The sequence below is a fragment of the Acanthopagrus latus genome, chromosome 23, assembly GCF_904848185.1.
Source record: "Acanthopagrus latus isolate v.2019 chromosome 23, fAcaLat1.1, whole genome shotgun sequence".
In the NCBI taxonomy this organism is placed as follows: domain Eukaryota; kingdom Metazoa; phylum Chordata; class Actinopteri; order Spariformes; family Sparidae; genus Acanthopagrus; species Acanthopagrus latus.
In genome coordinates, this window is record NC_051061.1 from 12531844 (window position 1) to 12549742 (window position 17899).

Here is a 17899-nt window from a genome sequence, read left to right on the forward strand (position 1 = left end):
CCACAGTGACTGTGAGTTTTGACAATGTTGTTTTCAGTTTATACTCTAAAAGGTTTACAATGAATACGTTTCAGTATGCTTTGCTTTAACACAGTAACACAAATGGCAAAAATACAATGCTAATGGGCCCGACCACTGTGATGTCTCGCTAATGACAAGTCCCTCCCGGGTAGACAGCTGGTGGTTGATTAGCATTGTGGAGGAAATTCGTTGGACTTGTTTATTTCTGTGAACATTTTCAGACGAGTCACGTTTAAGTTATGTAATATAAAGCAAGGCTGGCAAGCAAGGTCTGTCTGTCTGTCTGTGGTTTGCATACCTCAAGCACCGTTCACCCGATCTGCTCCACACATGGCATGTTTTCTTACTGACAACCCAAGGAAGCGCAGGGTCAAATTTTGTTTTTGAACATGCGACATGTTCTCTATTAATATTCGAACAAACAGATGGGGCGTGGCTTCAACGCTCTAGCTTCATGACTCTACAAACAAACAAACAAGCTGGACTCACGCGTGATCCCTCTCAAGTGATCTCACGGGGAAGCAGACGTAAACAAAATGCAGATTAGCTAGCTGCAACGACTTGTTGTAGTAATGCGTTGCTGTGAGAAAAAAATAAAAGCAGAATGTTGAACGAGTAGTAAGCTAACTAACATAAGTTTCAAGGGTTAGAAGTTTAGTGTTGCATGGCAGCACCGTCAGCTGCTTCAGGACGCCTCTCCCATTGATTGAAACGGGTGGCAACGACAAGTCTGTGAGCAGTTCAGGAGACTTCAGACTGTTCTGAACAGCATGTTTTGAACTGGCACTGCACTATTATAATAAAAAAAGTGGTGTCTTAAGTGTTGTTTTACTTACTTTTATTGTGTCTTTGATTCACTTAACCCTTGTGTGGTGTTCATATTTTGGTTACTCAGCCAGTGTACGTGGGTCTGGTGGACCCACTGCATTTTTGGGCCTTTAATCTTCCCAGCAGTGACATCTCATTTCGACTTTAAGGCTAAATGCAACTTTTGGGTAAATGCAAGCTATCATTGTCTTTAGTCTGTGGCCTAACAGGTTAATTAGGTCTGCATTTTGGATGAATGAGATGTATACCCTTTGAAATAGACATAAAAAACAGCCTGTGAATGGAAAAGCAATAAGTGCAGACATTTTAATGTTAATACATGCTTTAAATAATATCAATATTCATATTAAATGAATGCTGCTGCTTACAACAGTCTAAACACTGATGTTCTTTTGACTGTGTTTGCGTGTGAAGTGAACTGGTGGCAGACATGTCACCAGGACCATTGACTCCAGTCTAATCCCTTCCCGATGGCCTTTTCTTCAGGCGCAGATGGAGAGTAGGGGCTCTTGACCTTTGACCTGCACCACTAAATCACATCAGTCGCTGGCTGCGAGGGCCACAGGGCCCCAGGACTCCATCAAACATATGGGCAGCTGCCCCCCCCCCCCACACACACACAACTACACACATTTGTGCAGTGCTCTGACACATACAGAAAGAGAAACGCTTTCATGCACGTATCTGTATATGGCCATGTTTCACATATACGACACACAAGAAAACACACACAGGTCAATACGCCTTTCATGCACTTCAGAGATACAGATCGATGGGCGCGCACACACAAACACACACACACACACACACACACACACACACACACACACACACAACACCACTAAATAATGTTCTTTTTTTCAAGTATTCTCTGTCATCTGTGTCCTTTTACTCAGCCACATCACACACTCTCTCAAGCTCTCTCCTACACTTTGTTTGAAACTTCTCTTCTCTTCTCTTCTTCTCTTCTCTTCTCATACTCCTCTGGTCTCCCTGTGATGTGGCTTCTCTGTTTCGGCTGAATAAAACACAGACTAGAAGGGAGCGAGGGAGAAGAGAGACATGTCGACGGCAGAGACACAGAAAGACTGCGAAAGAAAAAGGAGAGGTAGAGAGTGAAAAGAAGAAGTCTCCCTTTTCTTATGTGGTAAAGTCAACAACACAGCCCACCCTGCTATTCTCTGTTACAAAAATATGCCTCGGCTATGTCAGATGAGGTCACATCTCCACAGAAAAGTTTCCGTCACAGGCAGTTTGTTTTTCAGATAAATCGGCTAATCTCGCTGCGTGGATTTGAATTGTAAATAAATATTGTAAATATGATCAGGTGGGCTTTTGTTTTTGGGAAAAGCTGGATAATCAACGCACATTTCCTGCCGTCACACGGTGTCTTGAGGAGCCTCGCGCGGTGACAAACACACCTTTTTGAAACCCAACTTGCAGCAGCCTGCTGTGCATGAGAAGCAGGCGAGCGGGGCTGAAATGTGGGCCGGGCTCCCTCGCACCGACGTGCTGCTTGCCCACGCTGCGCTCCTACGGAGGTCCTCCTCACTTTGTTGTACTCACAGCAGGCACCTGCATTCCTGGCATAGCTGTCTCCGAAGTTTCAAGAGCAGCTCACTATCTCTCTGTCTGTCTCTCGCTCGCTCCCTGCGCTCAGACCTCCATTGCCGTGTTGCCTAGAGACGAAAAGGAGCAAGAATGGGGACAACGGAGAGCGAGAGGAAGAGGGGGCCTTACCAGAGGAGGATGAAAGCGGAGAGAGATCAGAGGGGAGGACAGGCCAGCAGGGGAGTGATGAAGTTTGTTTGGGATGCTTTGGATTTTTACGGCCATTGTGCGGTGCCAATATCCTCCCTTTACTCCCTGGCTCCCAGCTGAAAAGGGAAAAGGGGGCAGTCTGCAGGTGCAGGTTTACACTTTTGGTGGTTTAGACGATAGAGAGTAATGTTCAGTTTTGAGTCACGCGTGGATGGATGTTGGGTGTTTGTGCACAGAGGGAAGATATTGGATCATAAAGAAAACTGAAAATATGGATGACGGGCAGGACGACTCATGACTGGTCACTGGAACTGATGAAACAATGTCAAAGCTTTGCATTTTCTTGATGTTGCCACTTTATGTCTCTTTAGAACAATTGTTTTTATTTTGTGTTGTGTTTATGATCTGGTTAGGTTTAAGCACAAATAAAAAACACTTGGTTAGGGTTAGGAAAAGATCCTGTTTGGGCTTAAAATACCTGTTGTGGTAACGACAAACAGGGCTTGAGGTGGCTGACAAATGTTACAACACTGTGGACCCCCCAAAAAATAGCCGGCGATTTCATACTGACAAATATTGAAAGATGGATCAATAGAAGTCACACAGGTATTCTGGTGCTATTCTTCATTACAAAACTATGTCTCAGCTATGTTGTCTCCTCGCCCCTGACTCCACCCCCACACTCTTCACCTCCTGAATCGCCCAACAGTTTCTGTGACTTTTCCAGACAAATGATAATCCAACATTCACCCTCACCTCACACTGTGATTGGCCAGTCGTACGCAGGTGCTTTGAGTTCTAACCTTGTTTACAGGCCTTTTCTTATCCTGTGTTTGATTGGTGCATTTTATCAGTACTGTGATTTCCTGGTGGCTTTGGCATACAAACTCCCGTGAAAAGCTGATAAATAAATCTCAAGTTTAGGATAGTTTCTCTGATTGTTTCACATGAAAATAGTGTAATAGTGATTTAAGTTTCCCGGGTCCATTTAGTTTTAGAAAACACCAAATTAGGATGTTTTCATCAAAGCAACAAATAAAATATCTAGGAGTGATATTTGGTAGGACTTTAGCAAGTATTACAAAATCAACGTCCCAATCTCAGGGCATGTTACAAGGAATTGTTGGAAACACAAGGACACAATGACGGCAGAAACAAGTGGATTTAGATCAGAAACTATCACCTAGAAGGCAACAAAATGGAGACATACAGTCAAGGCCGGATCATTTGCTGTGAGCTGAATTTTTCTGACTCGGAGGCAGCGGAGTCATGATGTAAAACATACGCTCTCTACTGGCACGCAGCAGTGGAAGAGTTGTTGTGAAAGCTTGTCATTTTGAAAACAAATACATAACAAACTTCTAAAACTCGTGTTCCATGGTTACAAGACACACACACACACACACACACACACACACACGTCTGTTTACCACTTCACTCCATCTGAACTTGTGTGTGTGTGTGTGTGTGTGTATGTGTGTGTGTGTGTGTTTGTGAGAGAGAGACAGATTTTCCCTTTTGGAATCTCAACATTCCCGTTTCCTCCTCGCCTCTCTTTGTGCAGCCGTCCTGGCTTATTTATCTTTCCCTCCTCTCCCAAACACGGGAGCGTTCCCCGCCGCACTGATCTCGCCTGCCGCCCTGATGTGTGCACACAGCGACCCCCTTGAACCCTCGTGCTCTCTGTTTTTCCCTCTTCTCCCTCATTAAACCTCAACCCTCTTCTGCATCTTCGCTTTTTCCCCTCCCTTTGTGCTCGGAGAGCCGCTCCGGAGCGGCGGAGGGGTCCGGGTAAATGTCCCTTGCCCTGCCCCGCGTGACGTCACCGGCTGTTGTTTCTCTGTCACAGCGCCTGAGGTTTTGCCTTTGAAGCCAAAAGGCTGCTCATGAAGACGCATCTGATGGCTTTTGCCCTCTCTTTCATTCGCTCGCTTTCATCCCTCTGTGCAGCATCAGACATCAAGGGAGATTCCTAACAAGCATGTTATTTAGACAGTGATGTCATAGCCACGGGGATGTTGTGTTATGTCTGAGGCCGAGCTGCACCGGAAGGGAGAACACACAGGATTTAGACGTGGTTAAATCTGGCTCTCGCGTCCAAAATATAATGACAGTAGACGGTTATATCATAAACTGCTCGGCTCAGCCTTTTTACTTCAGCCATCTCTGAAGTAAGCGCAGTGAAGCCGTGACACTAAAGCTGCAGATGAAAGCAGAAAAACCTCACGTGCTGCTCCGACTGAAGTACTTTTAAGTAACTCTCAGCAGCGCTGTGGTCTTTTGCAGGGCAGCCGCCCATGTCCAGATCACAGTCGTTGATAGAGCGCCGGCTGGATCAGCGGCGTGCCCACCCTGAATAAGGCCTCTATTGTTGGCTGCAGGTGTGTGTTTGTGCGTATCAGTGGTACTTGGCAGAAAAGGAGAAGGGAGCAAAGCGAGGAGGGTAAGTGAACACCTCGAGTCAGCATGAGCAGGTGAGGGGTCAGGAGGGCAGAGATGGAGAAAAACCTCCGGTGAGCGACTGGAGATGAGACGATGGGAGGATAACGCAGCGGAGCATCAGTGGAGGAAGTAGCAGTGATTATAACTTGCTCTTGCCTCTTATCTCATCTCTTTCTCTCTTCTTAGCTCTCACTTCGGCCTCATCACCTCTGCCGCGACGTCCGTAGTCCGATTTTTCGTTGCCAGCTCATTTTTTTTAGCACCGGATCCTGAAAAACTCATCTGAGCTATCCAAAACTGCAGTGCCAGCGGTGTAAACGCAACACTCCTCGTAAATCACAAAGAGTTACAGCGACAGAAACGTAGAGAAATGATGAGCAAACCTAGAAAAAATAAATAATCCGAGCTCTTATAAACCAGAAACATCCTCTCCAGGCCAAACACCAGTGTTTTGTTTTTTTCTTTCACAGCACTGTCATGTAATCCATCATTAAAGATAGAGTCTGTTTTACATTTTCCTGCTTGGCTGTTCTTTTAAACACTTTCTGTGCAGAGGTCTGCTGTCAGATAATAACCCGCCAGAGCTGTTTCCCACATGTTTCTGTGTCAGCTGAAACAAGAATGTGAAAAAACAAAAAAACAAAAAAAAACAAAGAGTACAAACACGGAATCCGATGACCCTTTCCTTTAAAAAAAAAACTTTACAAACAGCACGTACCGCTAGACTGTGAGCATGCGCCGTGAGGTACGAAACATGAAAACATGTCTCAGGAGCAGATCAGAAAAAGATAAAGAGGATATGTTTACAATCCTGCCGAGAAGAATCGGGGCCAAATATCTCCATGTAAGCGACACCGAAACGTGTTGAAAAGTGTGCTGCTGAAACTTGGTATGGGCTGGCCCGGAGGAGGAGGAGGAGGAGGAGGAGGAGGAGGAGGAGAGGGGGACTAATTTGAGAAGATGAGAGGTGACAGTCATCCTATCTGGCCAAACAGGTCTGGCACTGCTGCAGACACACACACACACACACACACACACACACACACACACACACACACAGACAGACACACACAGACACACACAGAAATAATTAAAGTGTTGGGTGACAGAGTGTCGCTTCCTCTGGCATCTCAAAGTTGGAGCCGCCATTGGACGTTCTCTCCGACTCGGCCTGTCTGTTCAATTCTATGTTTTTCCAGTGTTCGGAGTGTCTGGTTCGCCGGCTTGACAGACTGCCCGACAAAATGTTTGTCCGGCTGCCCGACTGATCAGCTCTGTGACTGACAATCCGGCCGACCCCTAGCTACATTTCCATCATGGCATTTTCGTGCACATTTTGAAGCAGCAGATTCGGAGAGGCTGATGAAAACATCCTAAATTTGCACTTGCTTGAGGCGTTTTGCAAAACTGAAAAGGCCCTTCACGAAGACATCTATAGTCCAGCTGGCTGCACAATTCAACTTAAAGGGGCAATATGTAAAAAAATTCTAGTTGAAAAGTTAAAAAATGTACTGAAGTTACCAACAGAAGGTAAATAAATTGCAGTTTTGACCGACTTTTTTTCTACCCTCCGAGGCCTCCGTATTGTGTTGCAGAAATATATCTACCAAATTTAGCATGCTAATGAACTACCCCAGTCCTATCCAGTCCGAAGCTCCTACGCTGGCCTTGTAAATACTTCTTCCTGGTCCCTGAGCGCGCTAGCTAACGGCAGCCACAGTTAGCAGCAGTTTGCAGTCACCCTGGCGATATGCTGCACCCTACTGTCAGGTGGACAATCTTTACAACTTGCACAGACAATCGAGAGAGACAGGGAAGGTCTCATTTCTCATATTACATTATAAATAAAAAAGTGATTAATACATGTAAACTGCTATGAATGTATACAATGTGTTTATGGGAGCTGGAAACACATTTTCTGAAGAACTCCTGACGGAGCGGATGAAGGGAACTGATTAGTTGAAGAGGCTAAACCTCTCATGATTTTCCTCCCGTTGACAGCCAACGTGTCTGTTTCCAGTGGGTGATCTCTACCTCCTCTACACTGTTTATTACAGGTGTGTGCGCAACATGGCAGATACCACCGGCTTCTGGAGAAACCCAATCCGCCACCTCGTTGGAAATGCGTCTGATCTGCATTTCCTTGGAAACGTGGCTGTCGTTATTCACGCACATCCGTCTCACCTCTGCTGATGATTCAGAAAGCTGAGAGCAGAATGTATGCTTCCTTTAAGGCTTAAAGAATTTTGTGGATTTTTTTAAAGGCAGGGGGGGTTGTGCCAAGCCCCAGCCTGAGCCAAGCCCTCGAGCCAGTGTATTCTCACATTTCAGCCACCAGGAATGGGCAAAGGTGAGACAAGAGGTAGATTCACTACAAAGAGTTGCGTGTGTCTGTGTGTGTGTGTGTGTGCTCTCATTTGTGTGTGTTCGGTTTGTAATCCAACCCTGCCAGATAGCTCCAGGGAGAAGGACATTCTCTGTTGTTGTTTCCCCTTTCCAGCATTCCTGCCTCCTCTTGACGTGTGGCACCAGAAAAAGTGAAGGAGGAGGAGGAGGAGGAGGAGGAGGTGGAGGAAGAGATGTAACAGGTTGTTTCATGCCAAACTGATCGCCTCCGTGCTCCCTCCCAGCAACGAGCCACATTCATTCCAGCAGGCACCTGTTCTCATCAAGGCTGAAGAAAAAAAAAACAAAAAAAAAATACACACACACACACAGACGCGTGCACACACACTTGGTCTGCAGTGCCTCCTTTGAGCCACCTTCCAACCACACTGCTCCGCTGTCAGGACTCCGTGCAAACAAGAGTCTGCCCCGCTCTGAAGCGAGAGCAACACTCTATTTCTGAGTACAGTCAATGATGATGAGGCCACACAGAAGCTTTGTGCCAAGCGCTCAGGGCTGGGGAAGCCAAGAATATACAAAATAAAAAGCAGAGCGTGACAGCAGGAAAAGAAAAGGTACGCTCAGGTATTGTTTGGAGTCGAGCCTACTGTGTGTGTGCAGCAGATTCAGAAGTTTGTTACAAAGAGCAAAGTAACTTGGCTCCTGGGGGAAGCTCTACATCAGCCTGCCTGCGCTGAATTCTAATATCAGCCTCTTAAAGTATGTAAATACACTACATACAACTGCAAATAGTATTCAAACTGTGCACATACTACACCCGGTGTGAGCAGATACGTGACATCTAACACCATTTATAACTGGGGCTGCAGCTAGGATCTTAGAGATACTGAGGTCCCCACCACCCTGAGAAAAATGTAAATCTGATTGGTGTTATTGTACTGGGATCCTTAATTTAATTGCTATCGTATTTTAAAATGGCTTGTTTCATAAGTTTTATACGCTGCACACTGATTTGATCTTCATCTCTGCTTGGATATGTGTGTGATTGTTGTTGTCTGTTCTTTTGACCTGGTTTTCTTTTACCTACATTCGTAAAGCACTGCAGTTATGTCGTTGTTTAAATATATTTTGTACATTTCATCCTACACTACCAAAAGATGAGGCTTTTTGCATCCGACAGTTCTGCGGCAGAGGATTTCTGTCCAGTCCTAAACGCTCATAGCCTTTGTAGGAACCTTAACATCATGCTTCCTTACCTATTGAGCTGCTGTCCCCCTTAAAACAAAGGGATGTTGGGCCTTCTGTGTTGTGACCACTGTATAGCAGGGATTTACATCTCCATTACAACAGGGCTACACATTTCTAGGTGTGCATTTAACTGCTGAGGCGCTCGTCGATGAAGCAGTTGACAACAGCACACACACATAATCATGAATTTTCAGACTGCTGTTGCGATTTTGCTTGATATCTGCTGCTTAAAAAACAAGCAGGATGAGAAAGCTAGCATCCGTCCTTGAATAGTAATGAGGCCATCATCATAACCCCTTTTAAGATGGCCCCCAACTGTGGAGTTTGGTCCACCTCTGATGCTCATTTAAACTCATTTAAACTGGTAGGGATACAGATATTAACATAGTTTGAGACTGCTGGAAAGGTACATCGGAGAGAAAAGGACCAGACTTTGATGCAATAGTCTGGAGTTCAGATCCAGTCACAATCCGACTGTTTATTTTAACCACAATCTTTTTCTAACCTCAGGTTGGTCATCATCGATGTGTGAATGCGTATGAATGGTTATTGCTCCTGGTGAGCAGGTGGCATGTGTTTGAATGGGCTAATGATGACTTGTGTTGTAAGGCGTGTAAAGAGTGGTAAAAAGAGAAATTTAGATACCATTTGCCATTTCCATTTTAACCGTACTGTGGTTGCCAGATATTGTAGACATAGATTGTTCTCCATTGTCTGGATGATGAGAAACGTTGTCATTAACGCAAATCTTTTGCCAGATAAAGTCCAGCATCGAGCTTTCCTGCCTGTGGGCTTGTTTTTTTGGCCTTTAACAGTCACATTTAAAGTTAGAAAGTTAGAAAGAGCAACAGAGTCAGAAACAAATAATGTGTAATATGTCTGTAAATGGGTGTCTATTACAGCAGCTTCATTTTATTAGCATTTGTGGAGGGGATTGTTGGCGTTGGGGTCACAGCTCTGTGTTGCAGCACTGGGACCTCGCGTCAGAGGAGACCTTAGCATGTGTCCCACACACAGGCACGCGCGCACACACACACACACACACACACACACACACACACACACACACACACACACACACACACCATCATCACAGCTATTGCCCAGCCTTCCATGGAGGGTTAAGACAAGCTTTGTTAACATGATGTCAAGCAAGCTTCAAAACAACCCCCATCTAAATCCTCTGCTCCCCCCCTTCGCACACACACACACACACACACACACACACACACACACACACACACACACACACAATCCCTCCTCTCTCTCTCTCTCTCTCTTTCTCTCTCTTTCCCTCTCTTTTAAGTGTCAGTGCATCACTGTCAAAAGAAAAAAGTGATCAGAAGCTTGCAAGAAGAAATCATGGCTGAGACTTGTGCTCTCTCTCTCTCTCCCTCACACACACACACACACACACACACACACACACACACACACACACACACACACACACGCATACACACACTTACGTCCATTGGCACATTCACACTATATAAATCTCAACGCACACACTGAACATGTACGTAACAGTAATTAAGTCACAGATATTAGACAGCTTGAGAGACAACCACAGCTTGATGTCTATCTGAAGCCACTCGAAAAGCAGGAGGATGTGATGTGTGTGTGTGTGTCTGTGTGTGCGCGTGCAGCATACACTCTCCTGCGTTAGCTAATTAAAGCAGAGCGTGCTGCAGGGGGTCAGCAGACCTGTGTGTCGCATCCCTGACATGATTGATTGTGACTGTCAGGGCTCTCAGCTGGGTGTCTCCCCGCGCCGGGCCCCAAATAAAGGATTACACAGGCCCTTGGTAACCTTGGCTGGCTTTGTGTGCCTGGGTCCCGCATCAAAGACCCGGCGGGAGACATTAGCATTTTTAATGAGCGGGCCGGGCCCCGTGCTGGCACAGGATGCCTGATCACTTTCATCAGAGCAGCACGGAGCCGAGACGCGATCGAGTCCAAGAAGCTACATACATGCAGGCAGACAGACACATAAATATATACTTAAAACAACATCTCTCCCGCCCATCTTCGTCGGCAGATCATCACAAAGACATTAATAAAGACATAAAGCCTCACATCTCCCCGTGAGTCGGTCCTCTCCCCCTCCTCTCTTCCTCGGAACCACGCTATGAAAGCCTCTTCTAGCAGACGTAAAGCCAGGATGAGGCCCGTTTTGTTTGAGAGAGTGCTCCGTGTTCAATTAGGCTGAGACCTCTGAGTGGCCTTCGCAAAAGTTCTGCAAAAGACGGAGGCTGATCTGCACGTACTTAACTCTTTAACCCAGTTTTTTTTTTTTTTTTTTAAAGTGTTGGAGGCATCTAAAACAAACACATACTTCGCCATTCTTCGGGAACAATAAGCTCAAAACAGGCTGGAGTTTGAGACGAGCCTGGCAGAGGAGAAGAGCGAGAATGACGAAAGGAAGCGCCAGATCGCCTCGAGTGGAGGCTATATGTTCAAAAACACGGCGCCCAACTGTATTCCGCTCATCTGCTCAGGACACCGACACCAGAACCTCTAGGAAACGATGAATAAATGCATGTCGTGTACCTTCTCTCTGGCTGCATACTGGGAATGCAACAGCGGGGGGGGGGGACATATGCCATTTGTGCCATGTGACGAGCACATTAAATCTTCATCACAGGGAAGAAGCCGCTTTACTGGCAGCTGTAGTTTCTGCACGACGCCAAGAAGAGCCAGAGGACAAAAACAGCGAGGAATGAGAAGTAAGACATCATCAACAAAAGCCGCAAAATTGATCATGAGCAGCGGCAGCTACGAGGAAACAGGAAGTAAAACGTGAATAAGAGGAATCATGGATCAAATTCAAATCCAGTTAGGTAACATCATCGGCCCATCAGTCTTTGATGTTTCCTTCTCGCTCTCAGTGGTGCGCTATCATCACAGACGCCTCGCGAGGCCCCAGACAGCTTGGAATAAACCCTAAACAGTTGCTCCAAAGCCCGAGATGCAAATTTGCCACAATAGCGAGGATAGCGGCTAAATCTCTGCCCGTGAATAGCCCGGCGAGAGACTTCCAAGACTTAATATCCCTTTAGAAGTCTATTATCTCTGCCTGGCAACTTGCATCTCGACGAAACACACAATCCCGGACGCGCTGGAAGTTTAAAGTAAACCGCGATCCCTGTATCTGGCACTTCTAAGTAACTAAACCTTATCAACGGCTAAAAAACAAAGCGGGCTGTTTATATGTCTTCATGAGCTGTTTTTTTTTTATTTTAGTTTCTCTCACATACACACACACACACACACACACACACACACGCCTCCGCCGGCTTTTCCTTTGAGGATGACGTTTAGATATGGACATCGTTTGATGTGACTCATCAAAGCAGAGATCGGGGTGCGACAGGAGCGTCTCCCGATGTTTGCCTCGCTCTCCCGCTGTCAGCCAAGCGGACACACAGTCAGGAGCCGGGAGTTGACCACTGGAAACTTTTCATTTGATCAGCCGATAGGCGCACACAGAGCCTCTCCTCGGGCTCGGTTCAAAAACAGAAATCAAGGATACGGACGTGGCAGGATGCATATGCAGAGAAAGGTTCCCCGATGGGCTCCACTCCGCACGCAGAGCATAAAGGTGATAAGGAACATGAAGGTGTGTCAGCGCCGTGTGTGCATGTTGTGGTCTTTTCACAACATCTGCGCTGGTCGGCAGTCCCTCCCGAGAGAAGATAGAGGGAGATGAAATGAGAACAAACAAGTGCAGCAGAAGAGAGGCAGCTCTCAGCAGTATCCTGCCTGTTGGACTTTAAAGAGCAGGAAAGAGACTGCTCGGCCTTTTCTCGCCTGCTAGCTCCTACAGATAAGGAGAGACGCACCAAAAGGAAACATGAGGAACAGAAAGAGGGAGGAAAAAAATAAGCTGACGAGCCTGTGCACGATGATAACAAGTGTTAAAAAAAAAAACACACACAGAAACAAAACAGACTCATTAATCTGTCAAGAATCCAGGATGGTAATTACCGGCAAATGTTTGTGTTGAATCGGTGTGAGAAATCAAAGATGCTGCTTAGAGATTTACAGATGAGCTATCAGCTCCGTGGGACTGTAGGCACAGAGCTAGCACGCTGATGCTAATCAGCTATGGGAAGTGTTACTTTTGAAGCGTAATAGGTGTCAGATTACTAGTTATCCTGTTATATACGTAACAAGTAACTGATAACTGATGTAACTTGTAAGCCATCCCTCCCTTCACGGTGTGGCACTCAAATATGTCCCCAACGGTTTCACTTAGTGTACAAAAAAAACTGCAAACCAAAACAAATGCTACAGCCTACATAAATATATTTTAACATACGTACTTCACCTGTAACCCCTTTGTAATATCAATAGCTTTGTAATGAGTAACTGTAATTTAAATTAAATATGTACTCATTGATTCCATTACTCCCCAACAATGTCTAAAATGGTTAAATATTTACAAAGTGTGCCATCTTAGTTTAGCTTGTTAGCATGCTAGCATTTGCTATTCAGCATTAAAAACAAAATACAGCTGAGGCTGAGTTTTTGCTGGTATTTAGTCAGAAACCAAACAGCAGGACAAATGCCAAATCTAATCCATCCAATTTCACCAACATACTACAAATTCCAAACTCACGGTGGCGCTAAAGGCGAGGACCTACGTCTGCTGGGGAACGCAAACGCCTGTACAAAATTCCAAGGCAATCCTTCCATTAGTTGTTGAGATATTTCAGTCTCGACTGACCAACACTGCCATTCGAGGAGCCACGCTGCTAGCATGAAAAAGCTAACAGGGGCTGAATGATAATATACCTTGCTTCGGCCCATTTTGGAAGTTGTCTACTGCATCCCGGTCAACTGTCTGTCTCCGGAGAGGAAAATAATTCGAGCTGAGCGTCATCATGTTCAGACCAGTTGTCTGTTTTGCCACATCAAAGGGAAATAACCCTGCTTTTATAAACGGTGCCGCGCGCCGTCGCCCGCTGCTATGCAGTTAATGTGGCTGGTGTGATGGTTTGTAATGGCAGCGGCAGCGGGGCGACAGGCAGCGCAAGGGCAACTTTAGCTAGTTGAGCTAAAGTGGTGAAACGACTGCAGAGTCTACAGCTGCAGTTCAAAGCCTATCAGCGTTTGAATCTTAACAAGAAGGAAAAAAGGCCCCTGTGCATAGGGAGAGAGGGCAGAGCCTGGCTTAGATCTTCAACCTCTGTGCACACACACACACGCACACACGCACGCACACAAAGTCACGGCTCAGGCAAACTCATACTGCGACATCAAAACACAAACATTAAAGGGCACACAGACAATCACATCAAGAAACACAGCGAGAGCCACAAGAGTGCTGACACACAAATATACAAAAAGCAAACAAGCTCAAATGCACACATCAAGAAATCACCAAACACACAAACGCACACACACACGCACTCACACTCGGCGTGAGCCCTGTGTTCCCGGCTGGCCAGCTGTGGGAGGTCACACAGACATGACAGTTCTGCTATCAGGCCGGCATTAAGGCCTGCCGCTTTAAACACAGCCTTTTGAAGTCACACCAAAGTCAGACACTAGGATCTCTCATCTCCCATCTCCCTTTTAACACTGCAGTGCCGACATTTCATTCCGCCACCCCTTTCATGCTCCCAGCTTTGAATTCTGCCTTTAAAAAGACTAATTTTAACTTCTTCAAGGCTGGAAAAACAGGCAAAGGCGTGTCGTTAGGATTCTTCCGCCTGACATGCTTCTTTTTCAGCCAAGTAACGAGTGTTCAAAGGGTAGCCGAGGTCCACCAAAGTAACGCTGCGCCTCTGATGTTCAGCGTCTGCCGGCTGATAAATGGAGCATTACGCCTTCACAGGTTTTGCACATCAGCTTTAATCTTGAGGGTATCACGTTTAAATGATTGCGAAAGTCATCGTGATCCCACAGCATCATGAGAAAATATCTTCACAGAGCTTTTAACAAATGTGAAAATGGAGGATTTCTTCTGCGCGACACCGGCTTCGTCATTCAAATATGCAGCGCAGACTCAACCAAGGGCGTCAAAACACAACCGTTTTGTCACTTCTCAGCGGCAATAGAAACAATACGAGACAATCACAGCAATTGACGGGCCTGACGTAGCATACAGAGTCACAAGAGGGGTGGAGGTCGGGGTTGACCTTCACCTTTGGGTTTGTGTCCTGTGTGAAACCAAATAATCTTTTCGTAGACCTAACCGAACTGCTGTGTTATAATGGCTTTCTGTTCCCTTCTTTGTTTTAAAATGCATAATTTTCTATGTTTCGGACCCCTAAAACGGACACAGACACCTACATCAGTCACAACATGTCTGTCTCTGATTCCTTAAGACACATATATAATCCCTTTACATATGAAAATAAATATGCTTCCATGTCCATGATCGACCTCCACCTGTGCTTCGCAACGGTCCATTCTCCTCCCAGCTGTTCTGTAGCAACTGTGTGTCACTGTGCCAGTGAAGTAACATAATCCAGATTAGTGCAGCTCATCCCGGAAATAGTTCCGCCATTTTCAAAACTGGTCCTGTGGTCATGTCTCGCTGCCCCCTTTGACTACTAGAGGTACTGCTCTGTTGTTTCGCAACCGCAAGCTTCCAGAAAACATGCAGAAATTCGGACGACGCAAACATGATGCCCTTTTTCCAAAATATAATGATTTGCCCTTGCACAGACCCCTGTTATTTGGACGGGTGAGCCTTGTGGGATAAGTCTTTTTATGAAGTTGTGGTTTCTGGCGAATGATAAAGAAGATCTATCAGGCGATCGGTCGCCTCATCTGATGTTCTACAATGCTGCTGGAAAAGTAGCTGCCCCACAGCAGAGAACTTGACTTGACGCCATTCAAGAGAGAGCGGTCAGTACAAATGCGTCTCTAGACTCAGCTGCGAGCCCTGTGAGTAGCCACCATGTCATCAAGCTTTCAGCACCGTCTGCATCAGAAGGGCAAATGAATCTCACAGTGCCACTTTCTGGTCTAAATAAAGCTTATAACCGTTATGAAATGATTTTATCTTTCTGCACAAAGGAGCCCAAAGTTGACTGATGATAGGAGATGAAACCACAGGCTGGATGAGATGCAAATGCATCAAGGCTGGTTCAACATGAAAAGGCCTGCTGTCTCGCCCTCCCACACCTTACTGTTTGATGTGACATCCGAAAATGTTAGTGTGCCCGTCCATTCACCTTGATCGCCTCCTTAAGAGTCCAGAAGTACCAGGCGGACCGGGTCAGCACCGAGCCAAGAACTCACTGTGACTGCCTGTCCAATCAGTTGCTGTAATGTCCAAGATTTCACCCATTTAGCGCGGCTTCTCCATATTTTTTCCCACGGAGTGTCTCGAGCGGCGTTAAGCAAGAGAAGGAGCAAGGTGGAAAAAATGCTACGTCCGCTAAGTGATGGTATGGAGCACGGAAGATTTCCGCTCACGTAATTGGCTGTCGGGGCTCTCCCCCTCAAGGGTGCCCCCATGTTAGAGGAAGAGCTGTGTCGGTGCCCTCTTGGATGCCCTTTGACAGTAGTAGACAGTAGACATGGTAAAGTGCTTTGAGGGTGCCCTGTCAGTGTCCTTACTGTGCACTGGTGGTGCTTTATTATGGTTCTTGACCCTGTTCCTCAAACATCCTGAGTATGAAACTGGTTTGAGTGCAGCTCCATCACCACATGTTGGCCAAAATGTTGGTTTATTCTGTCTGGACCCAAGTATTGTAAGATATACAAATAATGTTGTTTTTCTGGTGAGGACAGTCCCAATAAACAGATTATAGAGGGAATATATGTGTGTGTGTGTATATATATGTATATATTTACAGGAATCCATCCACCCCCCTGATAGAATAACTTCCTTGTCTAACTCAGAAAGTTGGGAGGCGCCGTGCTTCATTGAAACTCCAAATAAGAGATGACAGGCTGAGCTTGAGGTGTTGAAAAGTGGTCATCATGGAGCAGGGTGAGAAGCCTCCTCCGTTTGCTTTTGGGTTGGAACATCTAACTTGTTTTGCCCCCCCCCCCCCGCCCCGACACACACACACACACACACACACACACACACACACACACACGTATCCACAGCCCTCCTCTGTAGCTGACCCAGTCTAATTTTTCTGTTTACTCCACTCAGTGTTTCACAGTTGAACAGATCAAACGTGCTGCTAAGCTGTGGGTTTGTTTACTCCGGCTCTGACCCACGCCCAGCCAGGGACGCGCAAGCACTGCAGCTCTTTTTCCACATTTGGCATTTTTTTTTCTTTGCTTTTCATCTGGATCACAGCCCTCTCCCTCCCTCCCTCCCCTCCCTCATTCCTACTTCTGATGACTCCCCCTTTGCCCCTGAAAAGTTTTGTTTCGGCTCGTTCATCCCCCGTTTCAGCTTTAAAATGTAATCGATGACCCCCTTTTCCTTCTGTCTCTTCTCTTGTGCACCTGTAGGAGCCTTCATCCGCAGTCGCACTCCTCATCTTTCATCACATCTAAGAGGCTTTTTTTTTTTCGTATTCAAACACACCCTCTGCTTGATTTCTCCCTGCCATCTCACACGTTCCCTGTTATCCTTTCTAATTCTCCGCTTTGAAACAGTTCTCCCCTCTCTCTGTGCGCTCTCCCAGTCACGCACAGGCGCACGCACCGCCTTGCAAGCAAATGCGCTCACATGCATGCTCACACGTATGCTGATGCGGGCTGCGTGTGATGTGAAGCCAGGTCCGTTCCTTTCCCAGGCAGACCAGCAGGAGTGAGGACCTCCAGCTCACGGCTCACCTCCCTCCCTGGCTCGTTTCTTCCTCCTTCCTCCCTTTCTTCTCTTTTTTTTCTTTCCAGCGAGGTAAAGTCCGAGGACGGAGCGATTACATCACTTGAAGGGGAGTCCAGGAGGACGCGGAACTGTAGCGTGATGAGAGCCAAATAACCAACACTGATGATTGTGTGTGTAAGGCCGCTTGATAATCAAGTAATGATTTTGACCTTCGCTGTTATTCATATTAACATGACCGGCACGGATCTTTCTCAGCTGTAGTCTAATTGGATGCAGGATTAAGGCAGGTCTGTACTTGTGGTTTCTACAGCTCAAGAGAAAAGGTTGTTGTCCAGGAAAACTAGAGAAACTCCTCTTCTGTCTGAACCAGTGTTTCATATCACGGCCCAAGCCTGCACACCGCTTGCCCCTACTGCACAGCCCGACCCCAACATTTTTGCACGTTCATATCCAGGGTGTCCCAATTCTTACTGGGATAGAGTGGTAGGACAAAGT

General features: G+C 46.3%; 1 long non-coding RNA gene across 3 annotated transcripts; it reads right to left on the reverse strand.

Moving 5' to 3' along the window:
• Positions 1–863: 863 nt before the first annotated feature.
• LOC119013339 lies at positions 864–5714 on the reverse strand. 3 transcript variants are annotated; one of them, XR_005072730.1, is made up of 3 exons: positions 3821–5714; positions 2218–3510; positions 864–1937 (listed from the first exon to the last, which is right to left on the reverse strand). It is a non-coding gene; the product is annotated as an uncharacterized LOC119013339 (long non-coding RNA). The 3 variants fall into 3 exon arrangements; XR_005072728.1 differs by having other exon boundaries at positions 2218–3015; positions 3367–5714; XR_005072729.1 differs by having other exon boundaries at positions 864–1098; positions 1218–1937; positions 2218–5714.
• Between the last annotated feature and the right edge of the window lie 12185 nt (positions 5715–17899).